Here is a 14,828-nt window from a genome sequence, read left to right on the forward strand (position 1 = left end):
TAACCTGAAACTGTTCTTAACCTGAAGCACCACTTTAGCTAATGGGGCCTTCTGCTGCCGTTGCGCCGCCGGAGCACAATTTCTGTTTTCATCCTGAAGCAAAGTTCTTTTTTTTTTTTTTAATAAAATTTTTATTAATTTCCAATTTTTAACAAACACAAAAACAACATAAAAACAAACACACAAAAAATCATAATTTCTTTACCTTATTTCCATAAACCTCTTTTCCCGGACTTCCCCATGCCTTCCCCTTTTTGCATCCTTTATTTTAACAATTGTTCAGCAACCCTTCTTAGCCAATTAAATATAAATTCATTCTCCTTTTCAATTTCACCCTAAACTAAACACAATTTACCGCTGCAATTCTACGTCTTCCTCTCCCTCAGCATTTTAGCACTCCTCAATTTTATAATAACTCTTAAGATATATTTTAAACTTCTTCCAATCTTCTTCCACAGTCTCTTTCTCTTGGTCGCGGATTCTGCCGGTCATTTCTGCCAGTCCCATAAAGTCAATCACTTTCGCCTGCCATTCCTCCAGCGTGGGTAGCTCTTGTGTCTTCCAATACTTTGCTAGGAGAATCCTTGCTGCCGTAGTAGCGTACAAAAAGAAATTCTTATCCTTCTTCGGCACCAGCTGGCCGACCATACCCAAGAGAAATGCCTCTGGTTTCTTGTGAAAGGTGCACTTAAGCACTTTCTTAATCTCATTATAAATCATTTCCCAGAAGGCCTTAATCTTTGGGCAGGTCCACCAAAGGTGGAAGAAGGTACCTTCAGTCTCTTTACATTTCCAACATTTGTTATTGGGCAAATGATAAATCTTCGCAAGCTTGACTGGGGTCATGTACCACCTGTAAATCATTTTCATAATGTTTTCTCGTAGGGCATTACATGCCGTAAATTTAATACCTGTGGTCCATAACTGCTCCCAGTCAGCAAACATAATGTCATGACCTATGTCCTGTGCCCATCTAACCATAGCTGGCTTCACTGTCTCATCTATTGTATTCCACTTCAACAGCAAGTTATACATTCTTGATAAATTCTTAGTATTGGGTTCTAACAATTCTGTTTCTAATTTCGATTTCTCCACCTGGAAACCAATTTTCCTGTCTTGTTTATAGGCCTCCATTATTTGAAAATAATGGAGCCAATCCTGTACCTTGGACTTTATTTTCTCATAACTTTGTAGTTTAAGTTCACCACCTTCTTGTTCTAAAATTTCAGAATATTTCGGCCAATTAGTTCTCATATTGAGTTTCTTTACCTCCTTGGCCTCCATTGGTGAAAGCCACCTGGGAGTTTTATTTTCCAGTAAATCTTTGTACCGAATCCAAACATTGTATAGTGCTTTCCTAACAATGTGATTTTTAAAACCCTTGTACACTTTAACCTTGTCATACCAAATATATGCATGCCAACCGAAGTTATTATCAAATCCTTCCAAGTCTAGAATGTCTGCATTTTCAAGAAGTAGCCAGTCTTTTAACCAGCAGAAAGCTGCCGATTCATAGTACAGTCTTAAGTCCGGCAGGGCAAACCCCCCTCTTTCTTTAGAGTCGGTAAGTATCTTAAACTTAATTCTGGGCTTTTTGCCCTGCCAGACAAATTTAGATATATCTTTCTGTCACTTCTTGAAACAGTCCAATTTATCAACAATTTGTAATGTCTGAAACAAAAATAACATTCTAGGCAATACATTCATTTTAATTACTGCAATTCGACCTAACAAGGAAAGCTTCAGGTTCGACCATATTTCTAAGTCTTTCTTTATCTCTGTCCAGCACTTATCATAATTATCCTTAAATAGGTTTACATTCTTAGATGTCATGTTAATCCCCAGGTATTTTACACTCTTTACCACCACCCTGAAGCAAAGTTCTTAACCTGAAGCACTATTTCTGGGTTAGCGGAGTCTGTAACCTGAAACATATGTAACCCGAGGTACCACTGTACAAGAAAAGGAGATTCTGGCTAAACATTAGGATGAATTTTCTGTGGTAGCAGCTGTTTTTCAGTGGAATGGACTACCTCGAAAGGTGGTGGACTCTACTCTGAAAACAGAGACAATGTATGTACTTTTGTAACCCAAGAAAATCTTTAATGAAAGCAATTTTTAAAAACCAGAGGTTGGATAGCCATCTTTCAGGGATTCAGTTGTGATTCCTGCGTTGCAGGACATTGGACTAGATTACCCTTGGGGACCGTTCCAACTCTACAGTTCTGTGATCTTATGAAGAACCTTGTCCAAGGAACTGAAAAATGCCCATAAGACTGGGAGAGGGTGCAAGGGGGAAACTCATGAACATTGTTACTTATATATTATTTTATGGATTCATTCTGACTCCGAAAAACACTACAAGACTTGCTACCAAAGATTTAACAGTGTGTGTATAGTATTGATAAGGAAAACAAGAAATGATTTTCATCTTCAGTATGAGGACCTATCTTTCACAGGAGTGTCAGGTTTGGGAAGCAGGCTGTCAGTTTTCTGCACTAAGCCTCCCTCTTCCTCTGCCCTACCAAGATATCAGGAAAAGACTATCCAAGGAAGGAGGACTGTCAATGGAATGAGGCCGCCTAAGTGTAAGACAGGTGGGATCATTAACCTAGAGTTGAGAGGAAGAAAAATGAAAATGTGAAACTGTGTGCAGATGACAAATTATACTATGCCTGGAAATCAAGGTGCCTTCGCATGTTTGTCAGTGGTTCTCTATGTCAGATTTGGGAAGTGGCTATTATCAAATTCTGCTTGCACAAAAGCTTTCTTGTGATGGCCCTCCACAATGGACAATGCTTGATCTGCTCACCCAACTTCCTTCTTTGTTCTCAATTGCATGGAGAGCCTCTTTATGTACATCTGGGCAATAGGCACACACCTCACTTCTCTGTGCGCTGTGAGAGGTCCCAGGGGATGTCCCTGTGTTGGTGTGTGACGTTGTCCCCCCTCCCCCCCAAGCACCCTCTCAACTGGTGCCTCTGATTCCTTGTATCTCCAGGTAAGGCTGGACACAGCTGCTGTCTGTAATTCTAGAAGGCCACTGCCAGTCAAGGTAGCCAATGATGAACTGGATGTACCAATCATTTGATTCAGCACAAGGCAGCTTCCTATGTTCCTACCCAATGAAATGATGGGCAACAGAAAGGAGGTGGGGCCACACAAGAAAACCAACAAGAATAACCCAAGGGGAACGCTGGAGCTTCAGTGTATTGCTGAAAAGTTGTCCATATAAGTCACCTGATACATTTTGGAAATACTGTGATGTACACCAGTTGTTAGAGAAGCAGACTCAGACCAGAGTTCATATCCCTCTTCAGCCATGAAACTCATTGGGTGACCTTGGACCTGTCACTGTATCTCCTCCTAACTTACCTCACAACGTATAAAAGGGTCTATGTGATAGACAGAGTTGTGTAACCCGTCCTGAACTTCCTGAAAGAAGACAGGGATACAAAGGCAATAAATTATACAGCTGATGTTCAGCCACCTTCCTCGGGGACAGTGCAAATGAATAACGTATATGAAATAGACATTAAAAAGAAAGCAACATCTTAAAGCAAATCAATGAATGTCCAACTTCAAAAGGAAGATAAATACAAATGTGGTGTGTCGTGTCATATATGTATATTTCACATGTGTTGTTCATTTATGCTGTCCCATTGGAAGACGGTTACTGAATGCTTTGGACAATTAACATGCAACAATAAATTACTGCTTTTGAGCACAAGTTTGAGGTTTCACTTCTCCTCATGTGCTTTTTTGTTTTCTAGCACCACACAGTCTTTTCTTACCCAAGGTGGATGTTGGGGAGGAGGTGGCAAATCGGACTGCATAAAAGGAAGTTAAAGAACAGGTTACCTACCACTGGAATACTGTTGCACAAAATGGGTTCTGAGAGATCTTCAAACACATAAGGTACAAGCAATTGTGAGTTTTGATTTTAAAATGCTATTTTATGTAAATGGGTTTACATATCTAATGATATTCATTACCAAGACTTCTAAGGCAACTCATGGGACTTGTGGCTCCTTAAAGACTAAGAAATCAGAAAGTGGACTCTCCTTCCTTGGAGGTTTTTAAACAGATGTTGGATGGCCAGATGGTCTGGGAATTAGCATGTTTTTACATGAGTAAAATGCACCTCTGGGTTATTTATGGGGCCTGCCTGGTGTTTTTACATGAGTAGAATGTGTGCTTTTATTTAAAATGCATCTCTGGGTTATTTGCGGGGCATAGGAATTTGTTCATTTTTATTTTATTTTATTTTTTCATAATTTAGTCTGGCCCTCCACAAGGTCTGAGGGACAGTGGATCAGACAGCGCTGAAAAAGTTTGCTGACCCCTGGTCTAGATAACCCTTGGGGCTCCTTCCAACTGTGCAGTTCTATGTTTCTGTGAAATGTATTGTGGCATAAAACATCCATGGACTCAAACCCATGACACCAGATGCATGAAGGGAAATTGTAGTTGGCAAGCGCATAATGGAGAAAATAGTACGGTGGGAGTTGAATGGCAGTGAGGTGGGGGGGAATGCAGCCAGTGATTATTAGAGCTGAATGTTATGTTAAACAAGCCACATGTTAGTATCTTACAATAGTGGATCAGTGATCATTTCTGAGATGATTATATTAATACCTGGGAGCAGCCAGCATGGTGCAATGGAGTAGGGGTCATCTTTGGTAATATGGTAATATGAGTGAGGCCAACATTTGGCACCCCCAAATGGATCTTCTCAATTGTGTGCTCCTTCTGCAGGGGAACCTCCTGCTGCACCACCCTAAATCTGGCACTGCCCTCCTACCAGAGAGGGTGCACTGGCAGAGCCAATACAGTGATACCTTGGGTTAAGAACTTAATTCGTTCCGGAGGTCTGTTCTTTACCTGAAACTGTTCTTAACCTGAGGTACCACTCTAGCTAATGGGGCCTCCCATTGCTGCCACGTGATTTCTGTTCTCATCCTGAAGCAAAGTTCTTAACCTGAGGTACTATTTCTGGGTTAGCAGAGTCTGTAAACTGAAGCATCTGTAACCCGAGGTACCACTTTACAGGTTTCCTGTTAGGGTGCCTGTGTAACCCCAGCCTCATGACTACCCTGCTCTGCTCTCCCACCATCCTAATTAGCAATGCTATTGTTGGCATGGCAGTTCCACAGCAGGAGCCCACTGCTCCTGTTTAAACCTGTAGTGGAGCAGGGAATTAGTCATGAGAAACATAGTTGGAATCACGGAGTTGGTGTTGGGATTCGCAGGATACTGAATAAGTCTACAGGCTTCAACAGGATGATGCAATACTCTGTGAAGTGCTGAGTCAGAGTGACTCAGCAGGAGTGTGATTAATGTGATTGGCTATCACCTGTTTTAAAAAGAAAAGCCTGTTTAACAGTGAGTGGTGGTTGCTGTGGTGGTTGTGCTGTAGTGTGGTGGTGCTGTGGTGGAGAGTATTCGTTTGTAAGTACTCTGTATGGACTGTCTCTTTTGTAAATACCTGTATATACCTCACATTAAAAGACTGCACTGGGAAAAACCTGGGACTCTTAGCGTTTCTGCTGAAAGCGCCGCAAGGAATTTCGCGACAGGGTTATGGGCCCAGCACGCTTCCGCTGCGCAAGAGTACAGGTGGCAGTTATCTAGCCGTGGGTGCTGGAGGTGAGCTGCAGGGATGGAGCAGTCCAGAAGTGGCGTGTTGCTGGAGAAGCTGACGGCCACGAACTACAGCATCTGGTCGGTCCGCATGCAACACTTCCTCAAGCGTGAGGGCCTGTGGAAGGTGGTGGAAACTACACCGCAGCCCCCTGAGTGGGATGAGGACGACGATGAAAAGCTGGCACTAGCAGAGGCCCAGCTAGAAAAGGATGAGAAAGCTTTGGCTATGATCATCCTTGGAGTGGACGACAGCCAGCTAGTCTACGTAGCTGATAAGGTGACGGCAAGTGAGGCGTGGAATGCACTCAAGGCTGTCCATGTGCGAGAGACAGCTGGCTCACTGATAACACTGACCAGGAGACTGTACCGGTGTCGGAAGAAACCGGGGGACTCCCTGGTGAACCACCTAAAATTCCTAACAGGCTGTTTCCAGGAGCTAGCCTTAAGAGGGAGGCCTGTGGGAGAAGAGGACAAAGTCTTTATAGTCCTGAGTTCCCTTGATGACAGCTATGATATGCTGGTCAATTCCCTCGAGTCTGTAGAGACTGATAAGCTGACTCTGGAATACGTAACTGGATGGTTGTATGCAGAGGAGGACAGGCGTGCAGAGTGAAAGATGACCTCAGCCCAGCTGTTGGAGCATCCCAGAGGGAGCAACAGCCGGGAAGACCAGAGGTGTCGGGAGCCGGAGAAACAGCCAGGAGGAGCTGCTGCAGACCAGCCGGTGGTCAACAAAGTAAAAAGGTGTTTTTGCTGCAAGTCCAGTGGACATCTGCTGCGGGACTGCCCGAGAAAACAACAAAAACAGCAGAAGCACAGGAGGCAGCAGAGAGAGTCTACCGCTTGGGTGTCTGCAGATGGTCAAGAAAAGGAAGAGCTGTGGGTTCTGGACAGTGGAGCTTCTCAAACCTTTTGTAAAAGAAAAGGATTGCTAACTGATGCTAGGGCCTCAAACAAAAAACATGTAAGTCTTGCTACGGGCCAGAAAGCTAATGTGGTTTGTGAGGGGGAGGTTGTGTTCCCACAACTGGGACACACATTCAGGAATGTGTTGTGTGTGCCTAGTTTGCAAAACAATCTCCTGAGCATTCCTGACTTGGCAAAAGCAGGCTTTGAAGTAAACTTTGTGGGAGATCAGTGCCAGATAAAGCAAAATGGGGCAGTGTTGGCAAATGCTAACCTTAGAACTAATATGTATGTACTGCAGTGTGAGTCTAAGGTTGCTAATGTGCAAAATGTCCCAACCCATGATATGTGTATTCATCTCCTGCACAGGCGTCTGGCTCATGCTAGCTATAAGGTGCTAAACAAAACATTGGAGTTGTGTGGGGGAATGAAAAACATTAAAAGTTGTGATAATTACTTAGACTGCAATGTCTGCAAGGAGGTTAAAAGCAGGGCTTGCCCAGTAGCAAGAGCAAGCCAGAGAGAAACCAAAAAACCACTGGAGTTGATTCATGCTGATGTAACTGGTCCTTTTCCACCAAGTGTCTCCCATAACAAGTACTGTTTGATCCTAGTGGATGACTATTCTAGATTTGGCTGGGTCTATCCATTAAAGCAAAAGTCTGACGTTGCCCAAACTTTGAAGTTCTGGGTAAGAAGGGTAGAAAGGCAACTTGGCGAAAAGGTGTGCTCTATTCAGACAGACAGGGGAGGAGAGTTTATGGCAAGCTCCCTAAGAAACTGGTTGCATTCCCAAGGGATTAAACATAGACTTACCAATGTGGCAACGCCTCAGGAGAACGGAGTAGCAGAGCGTAGGGGAGGTGTCTTGCAGACACAAATGAAAGCATTGTTAGCAGATGCAAATCTTCCAATTAAATACTGGGCTGAGAGTATTAAGACCGCGAATTATATTGGGAATCGCTTGTGGTCAAGGGTACTAGATGACATACTCTATAAGATTCTCTATAACAAAAGTCCCAGTTTGCAACATTTGAGAATCTTTGGGACAAAGGCATGGGTTGACATACCTGTAAAGAACCGAAGAAAAGGTGGGAAAAGGGCACAGCAGTTGCTATTTCTTGGGTATGAAAGTGGTACAAAAGCCTACAGGTTTGAAGATGATAAAAATCTTTTGAGTTATAGTCGATCAGCCAGCTTTAATGAGCAAAGAAATTGGCCCAAGATACATGCAAACCTGCTGCCAGAAAAAGTTTTACTGCCGAGCGTACCTGATAAGGCAGTTGAAACAAAGCTAAGAATTGGCAGCTCTCCTAGAGAAACTGAAAGGGAGGAGGTAAAGGTTGAGCATTTTTCTCAAGCTGCTAGCATGGAGCAGGGGAGAGAAGAAAGTGCAACAGGGACAGGAGGAGGTAAATCTCCAGAATCAATCCACCCCAAAAGCAGTCCTGAAGGTAACCCAGGGGGTGAGGTTAATCAACCAAGGAGGTCTGCAAGAAGTAATAAAGGTCAACCTCCAGACTGTTATGGGTTCCCAGCCACCATAAACCAGGCTTGTGTAACTGAGCCAGAAAACTTTGAAGAAGTGCAAGAGTTACCTACTCTAGAGAAAGAGGCATGGTTAAAGGCAATGCAGGCAGAGTATAACTCTCTGCTAAACAACAATGTGTTTGTACCTACAGAATTGCCTGAAGGTAAAAAGCCCATAAGCTGTAAGTGGGTTTTTAAAGTGAAAAAGCTGGCTGATGGTAGTTGTCAGAGGAAAGCCAGGTTGGTTGCAAGGGGCTTTACACAAAGAAAAATGATACATTATGATGAAGTATTTGCCCCAACAGCAAAGGCTGAAACAGTAAAATCAGTTTTAGCAATAGCAAGTCTGAGAGGGTTAAAAGTTAATCATTTTGATGTTGCCTCAGCATATTTAAATGCTCCTATTGACGCTGAGGTGTATTTACAGCAAATACCAGGTTATGAGCTGGAAAAAGACAGCATGGTGTTAAAACTGCAAAGGGCACTATATGGTTTACACCAAAGTGCACGTCTATGGCATGAATGCATAGACACAACTTTGAAAAAGATGGGATTCAAACAAAGCCTGGCTGATTCCTGTTTATATTCAGCAATGGTGCAAGGAAGTGTTCGTTATTTACTTTTGTATGTTGACGATATCTGTCTAATAACAACTGCACAAAAGCAAGTGTCTTGGTTTATAAACAGCCTAGGTAACAAATACAAACTGAAGCATTTGGGAGAGATTCAGAATTACTTAGGAGTAGAGGTTCAAAGAAATGAAGAAGGTATCTACTCTCTGAGTCAGAAGGAAAAAATTGAAAAGTTACTGAAGACATATGGAATGGAGAGGGCAAATGAGGTTGACACTCCCATAACTACCCAGTACAAAAATGAACCAGAAGGGCAAAAATGTGAGAATGCAACAGCGTTTCATTCTCTGTTGGGTTCTCTGTTATATTTAAGTTGTTGGACAAGACCCGACATAACATTGGCAGTGCACATGTTAAGCCAAAGAAGTGCAGACCCGGCTCAGAGAGATTGGGTAGCACTTAAAAGAATCCTAAGGTATCTGAAAGGCACAAAAGATTACAAACTGGTGCTGGATACAGGATATGATCAGCAAGTGTATGCATACGCTGATGCCAGTTGGGGGGACAGAGAAAATGGAAAGTCTACCACTGGATATGCCATATATATTGGAAATGCCCTGGTTCAGTGGAAATCCCAGAAACAAACATTTGTTGCCACAAGTACTTGTGAAGCAGAGTACTCAGCCATAAGCGAATGTGTGTCACAAATAGAGTGGTTTACTTGTCTAACAAAAGAACTTGGAATACCTTCTGAAATGCCAATCACTGTGCTAAGTGACAACATGGCTGCACAACAGCTTGCTAACCAACAGAACTTTAAGAGCAAAAGTAAACATATAGCTATAAGATACGGAAATGTGAAAAATGCTTTGGAAAGAAATGTGTTAAAGGTACAGCACTGTAACACAAAATGTAATGTGGCAGATTTGTATACAAAATGTTTGGATGCTCCTAAATTTCGAGACTTAAGAGAATTATTAGGTCTCAAGCCTTTGACTTAAGGAGGAGTGTTGGGATTTGCAGGATACTGAATAAGTCTACAGGCTTCAACAGGATGATGCAATACTCTGTGAAGTGCTGAGTCAGAGTGACTCAGCAGGAGTGTGATTAATGTGATTGGCTATCACCTGTTTTAAAAAGAAAAGCCTGTTTAACAGTGAGTGGTGGTTGCTGTGGTGGTTGTGCTGTAGTGTGGTGGTGCTGTGGTGGAGAGTATTCGTTTGTAAGTACTCTGTATGGACTGTCTCTTTTGTAAATACCTGCATATACCTCACATTAAAAGACTGCACTGGGAAAAACCTGGGACTCTTAGCGTTTCTGCTGAAAGCGCCGCAAGGAATTTCGCGACAGTTGGAAGGGACCTGAAAGAGTCATCTACTCCAATGCACACCCACGCGCGCACACCCACCCACCAGCAATGCAGAAATCTCAACTAAAGTACCCATGACAGATGGCCACCCAAACTCTGCTTGAAAACATCCAATGAAGGAGAGTCCACAACCTCCAGAAGGAGTCTGTTCCACTGTCGAACAGCTCCTACTGTCAGAAAGTTCTTCCTGATATTTAGTCAGAATCTCCTTTCTTGTAACCTGAAGCTGTTGGTTTGGGTCCTACCCTCCAGAGCAGGAGAAAACAAGCTTGTTCCATCTTCCACGTGACAGCCCTTGAGATATTTGAAGATGGCCATCATATCTCCTCTCAGTCTCCTCTTTTCCAGGCTAAACATACCCACTGAGTTAGATTGGCCAATGGTTCCACTCTAGATAAGGCTTTCCCCATGTTAAGAACATAAGAAGAACAAAGCCTGATAGTGGGGAACATCTTATAATCTGAGAACTATTCCTAAACATATTCGCTTCTGGATACACTGTTGATGAAAACTGGCCTTCTGTTGCCTCGTTCAGGCTTTTGCTCACCTTATTTCTTTGTGACAGTGTAGTGGAAATGCGGAAGACAATTGTATTTCGAGGAGTTAGTTAGGTGGCATGTCCCTTTCCCTTTAACATCCCCGGTTTGAGGTCTGCTGGATTATTGTGTTTCACACACACCTGCCTGGGGTTTATTGGGTTCTTCTGTGTTGCAAGTGCTGGCTGGATGCCGGTTGCAGGTAGTGCAGTCACTCTGTATTAATCATGAGTAATGCCAGGTGCACTTGATTACATCAAGGCAGGCTATAAAAGCCATAGGTGGGAGGGGCCCGGGGAGCTTCTGCCCAGATCAAAGGACCTGATGCTGGGAGACTGACGGTCAGGGTCTTTCGCCTGCTGCTCTACCTGGGGCTCTGGGCAGCTGAAGGGGAGATTGGGTAGCCCCTGTCGGGTATGTTTTATTTTATGCTTTGTATGCATGTGGTTTGTTAATAAAACTGTTTGGTTCCCCTTCACCTCCTCATTCCTATTGTCCTGATATCCTTGGAAAGAACTGTTGTATTTGGCAGCACAAATAGCAAAAAAAACAACACACACACACACTTGCTGCTGTCACTCCTTTCACATCCACTGGGAAGTCTTCAGAGTCAAAGAAGTAGTAATTCAATTACAGTGCCTTCCATATGTGTCTACACCCAGCTAAATCTTGCCACCATGTGGCCAAATAAGGAAGTACTGTTGTTGACGTACACATGCAACGAAAATAAAATTAAACAAACAGAGAGAGAGCATTACAATTATATGTTGGCATTCACAAGGTGGTAAGTGAAAGACAAAGGTATTTGCTCAAAACGTTTTGCAAAAGGGTTTATTGTTGAGTGCAGGAAGGAGATGTTAAACTAATTACTTTTAGGGCGCAGCATGCATTAAATATTTCCCCCTAATAGGTGCTCTTTCTTCCTCTGTGGATTGTTTCTCAGCATGTTGATGCTGTTTTCCTGTCCAGCTGCTTTCCTAGGCAGTTTTGCTATAATTTAGCCATCATGGGAGTGCATTGAGATTCTAGAGGTTCCTTGGGTTCCAAACGTAGTTGCCTCAGATCTGCCTGCACATGGCAAGATCTATTCAGGTGTCTGGTGGCCTCACCAGGAAATTAGGGGAAGAAATTGCAGGGACAGTGCAATGTATGTGAAGGTATGTGTGCATATATACAATACGTATAATTACTCTTATTTTCAGTCCAGAACTGTAGTCAGAAAGGAGAGTTCAGTTAATCTGCACCTGGTATATACAGAGCAACTGTATCTCCACAATCAACTCAATATTCTCCACAATCAACTCAATATTCAGAAACCTGGCCACCCTTCTTGCTTACCCAATATTATTTCATCTTCATATTTCCTTATTCTGATTAATTCTAGGTTAGTACCAATCAATAGCACCAAATACAATCAAGTACATTAAAATGATAGTGTAAATATAATAAAGCGTAATGTAGGCCAAGTTTCTAAATACAATTATTAATCATCATCATAACTCAATACCATTCCAAGTTAGTTGGAATGTATTATCACAGTTGATATCTAATCCATATCTATTTCCCATAAGGTTTATAAACAATACCCAATTATCATAAAAATTGAGGGTTTTTCCTGCAACTGAAGATACTCTGCAACCTTTCTACGTTATTTCACATTTTAACCAACCACATTTTCACTGTTGGCATTTCATAGACACTCCACTTTGTAGCAATCTTTCCCCCCCCCCCCCAGCCAAAAATAGGAGCGGCACACTTTTTTAAAGTAGTGAGGTGAATATGGGATGTTTGTGGAAATGTGGCCATAAAGACTGAGTACACTTAAGTGGACAGGTATGTACCAGCCCTAATGGGGCTTTTCAGTTTGGAGAAAAGGTGATTAAAGAGGGGAGCAGGATAGATGTGCATGCATGATGTGGATAAAGCAGATAGCATCCCATGAACCCCAATCTCCAAGGGGTGAGAGATTTAAGGGGTGTGAGTACATACCTTGGATTTAGCTTCCTCAGAATGAAGCCCATCGGAGGCTCTGATGTCTTTTGGATATATAGCTTTATTTACACAGGCTGAGCATAAGACAGAAGTGTCTGCAGTTTTATTGTTCCAACAGATCTTGCTCCCCTATTGATTTCCAGCCCTCCCTCCCTCTTGCAAAGCTATAGCTTTGCTTGCAGCACAAAGAGCGAGTTGGGCCTTTCTGTGTCTTCCCAGCTCCAGAGGAGATCGGAGTTTGAATCCTGCTCAGTCTGATGGTGCATCCCTGTTCCTTGCTGGGAACAGGTGCACACAGCCAACACAGGGTTTAACCCCACTCTGCTACCCAGCAGATGATGACATGAGAGGCACATGTCAATGTATATGTGAAGTTAAGGTTGTTACATCTTACATCATGAAGACAGGTGCAAAAAGAGTTCATAAAACTTCTCTACAATCTTCTTATCCTTCCATAGCACACCTTTAACTCTCTTATCCAATCACCTCCCCAATTGGTTTCCTTTTTCATATGTTTAAATATATTTCTATGGTTGGTCTAAATGTTTTCAGAGATACGCTGCTCATATTATTTTCACGTCCCTCTGCATCCGCTTGCTTTTCTTGTGCCAACATTGTGTTCCTTGTTGTTGCCATTTGGGCAAGAGCTCCATTTTCTGAATGAAGCTTACTTGCCTCTAATAGCTTCCTTGACTCTGCTCATTAATCATGCTGCTGTTTTCTTGGACTTCATAGGACTGCTCTTGCTCTGCTTCTCTTATTTAAATAGCATGTTCCCATGGGCATCTGTTGGCAGAAGCAGATTTAGGGCAGTGCAACTGGTTGTGCCACACTGGGTGCCAAGCCTAGGGAGCACTGCAGGGCATTGCAACTATGACACATAGTGAACTGAGCAGAACATAAGGCGAGAGGCAGGGGCCCTGAATATTGGTGTTGTGCAGGGCACTGCTGAAATTTGAAAGACCAAAGTCTGTAAAGGAGTGGATTCGTATTTCCAGAAAGCTTAGGCCATTTCCCTGTGGTCTTATAGCTCCCCCCAAAATATGCATTAAAAACAAAATTATTGTAACGTTTAAAAGCTCAAAAGCAAAAACCATAACTTTTCTTCCCATTTCAAATTACATCAGGAAGAGCAATTGCTGGTAGTGCCACCTTTCACCACGAGGTGGCAAAGTTTCACCATCTTTCCCATTGATAAATAAAGACTTAGAGTTGCTAAACTGCTACGGCCAAGCATAAAGGGGTTTGTTTGCTTTTTGCTCAAGCATAAACATGCTTTTTCTCTGAGACACCAAACACAATTTTCTTCAGTGTAGCAATGTCTGTAATCCAGTCTAGTGCCTGCAAAAGGTGTATTGAATATCAGCCAAGCTTTTCCTCTGTGGAAATTCACAGATCAAACATTTCTGAATGAAAAGGGAACATTTGAAAAGCTTCCCTCAAATGCACGAGGCTCTATAATTTCCAGGGCTGTGCATGTAGGGCAGAGATTATGAGGAAGAAAGATAGAGTTTCAGGAATTCCAAGTTCATCCAAGATTTAAAGAACAATTTGAGTGCATTGTGGGAAAATCATTCTTTGCCCAATCCATTATCAGATGTTTCAAAACCCAATGACATGTTGAATCTCCAGTATTTGACTCATAACTTACCAGGGGCTGACAGGAGTTCTAGTTCAGTAATCTCTGGAAAGCCAAATGTTCCTCATACAACCTGTTAACCTTATTTTTGCCCATGTGATGTTGAGTACACACTTACTTTTTCTGACTGCCTTATAATATTGTAATGCCAACCAGCCACTTGGAACGTCAAAGTTGAAATCCAGCTTTCCCCAACCAATTAACTCCAGATATGTTGAGCTCCCATCAGCCCCAGCCGGTAATGCCAATGTTAAAGGCTGATGGGTGTTGTAGTCCAACATATCCGGAGGGAACTAGGTTTCAGCAAGGCTTATCAAATCCATTAGTTTTAACCACTGTGAGGGCAACAGAAAGGCCCAAAGGCCAAATGGAGACTGTTCGTCTAGCACCCCCCAAAAAAAAATCCATCTTAAAGTGTTCCATGCCACCTATACCACAGCAGATTGTAAGAGAGCCTGAGTGGGGAAAGTGCTGGCGTTTTGGTGGAGCAATGTTCTTTCCATTTTGGCCTCTTAAGTCAGCTGTCCCAATTTAAGCACAAAAACAGTGAGTGGAGCATCACCAGTTTTATTGACCAAACTCCACCCAGGCAGCCTGGTTCACAAAGATGTAGGAGGAGCCCAACCAACCCCATGTGG

At 42.8% G+C, this 14,828-nt stretch overlaps 1 long non-coding RNA gene across 1 annotated transcript in view; it reads right to left on the reverse strand.

Moving 5' to 3' along the window:
* Positions 1 to 4,222, reverse strand: part of LOC307210429 — a 963,897-nt gene extending 959,675 nt beyond the window's left edge. The window contains exon 1 of the long non-coding RNA XR_013835991.1: positions 4,145 to 4,222. This is a non-coding gene — a long non-coding RNA (uncharacterized lncRNA). The remainder of the gene's footprint in view (positions 1 to 4,144) is intronic.
* Positions 4,223 to 14,828: the final 10,606 nt, after the last annotated feature.

Source organism: Podarcis cretensis (genome assembly GCF_951804945.1).
Source record: "Podarcis cretensis genome assembly, chromosome: 2".
Taxonomy (NCBI): Eukaryota; Metazoa; Chordata; class Lepidosauria; order Squamata; family Lacertidae; genus Podarcis; species Podarcis cretensis.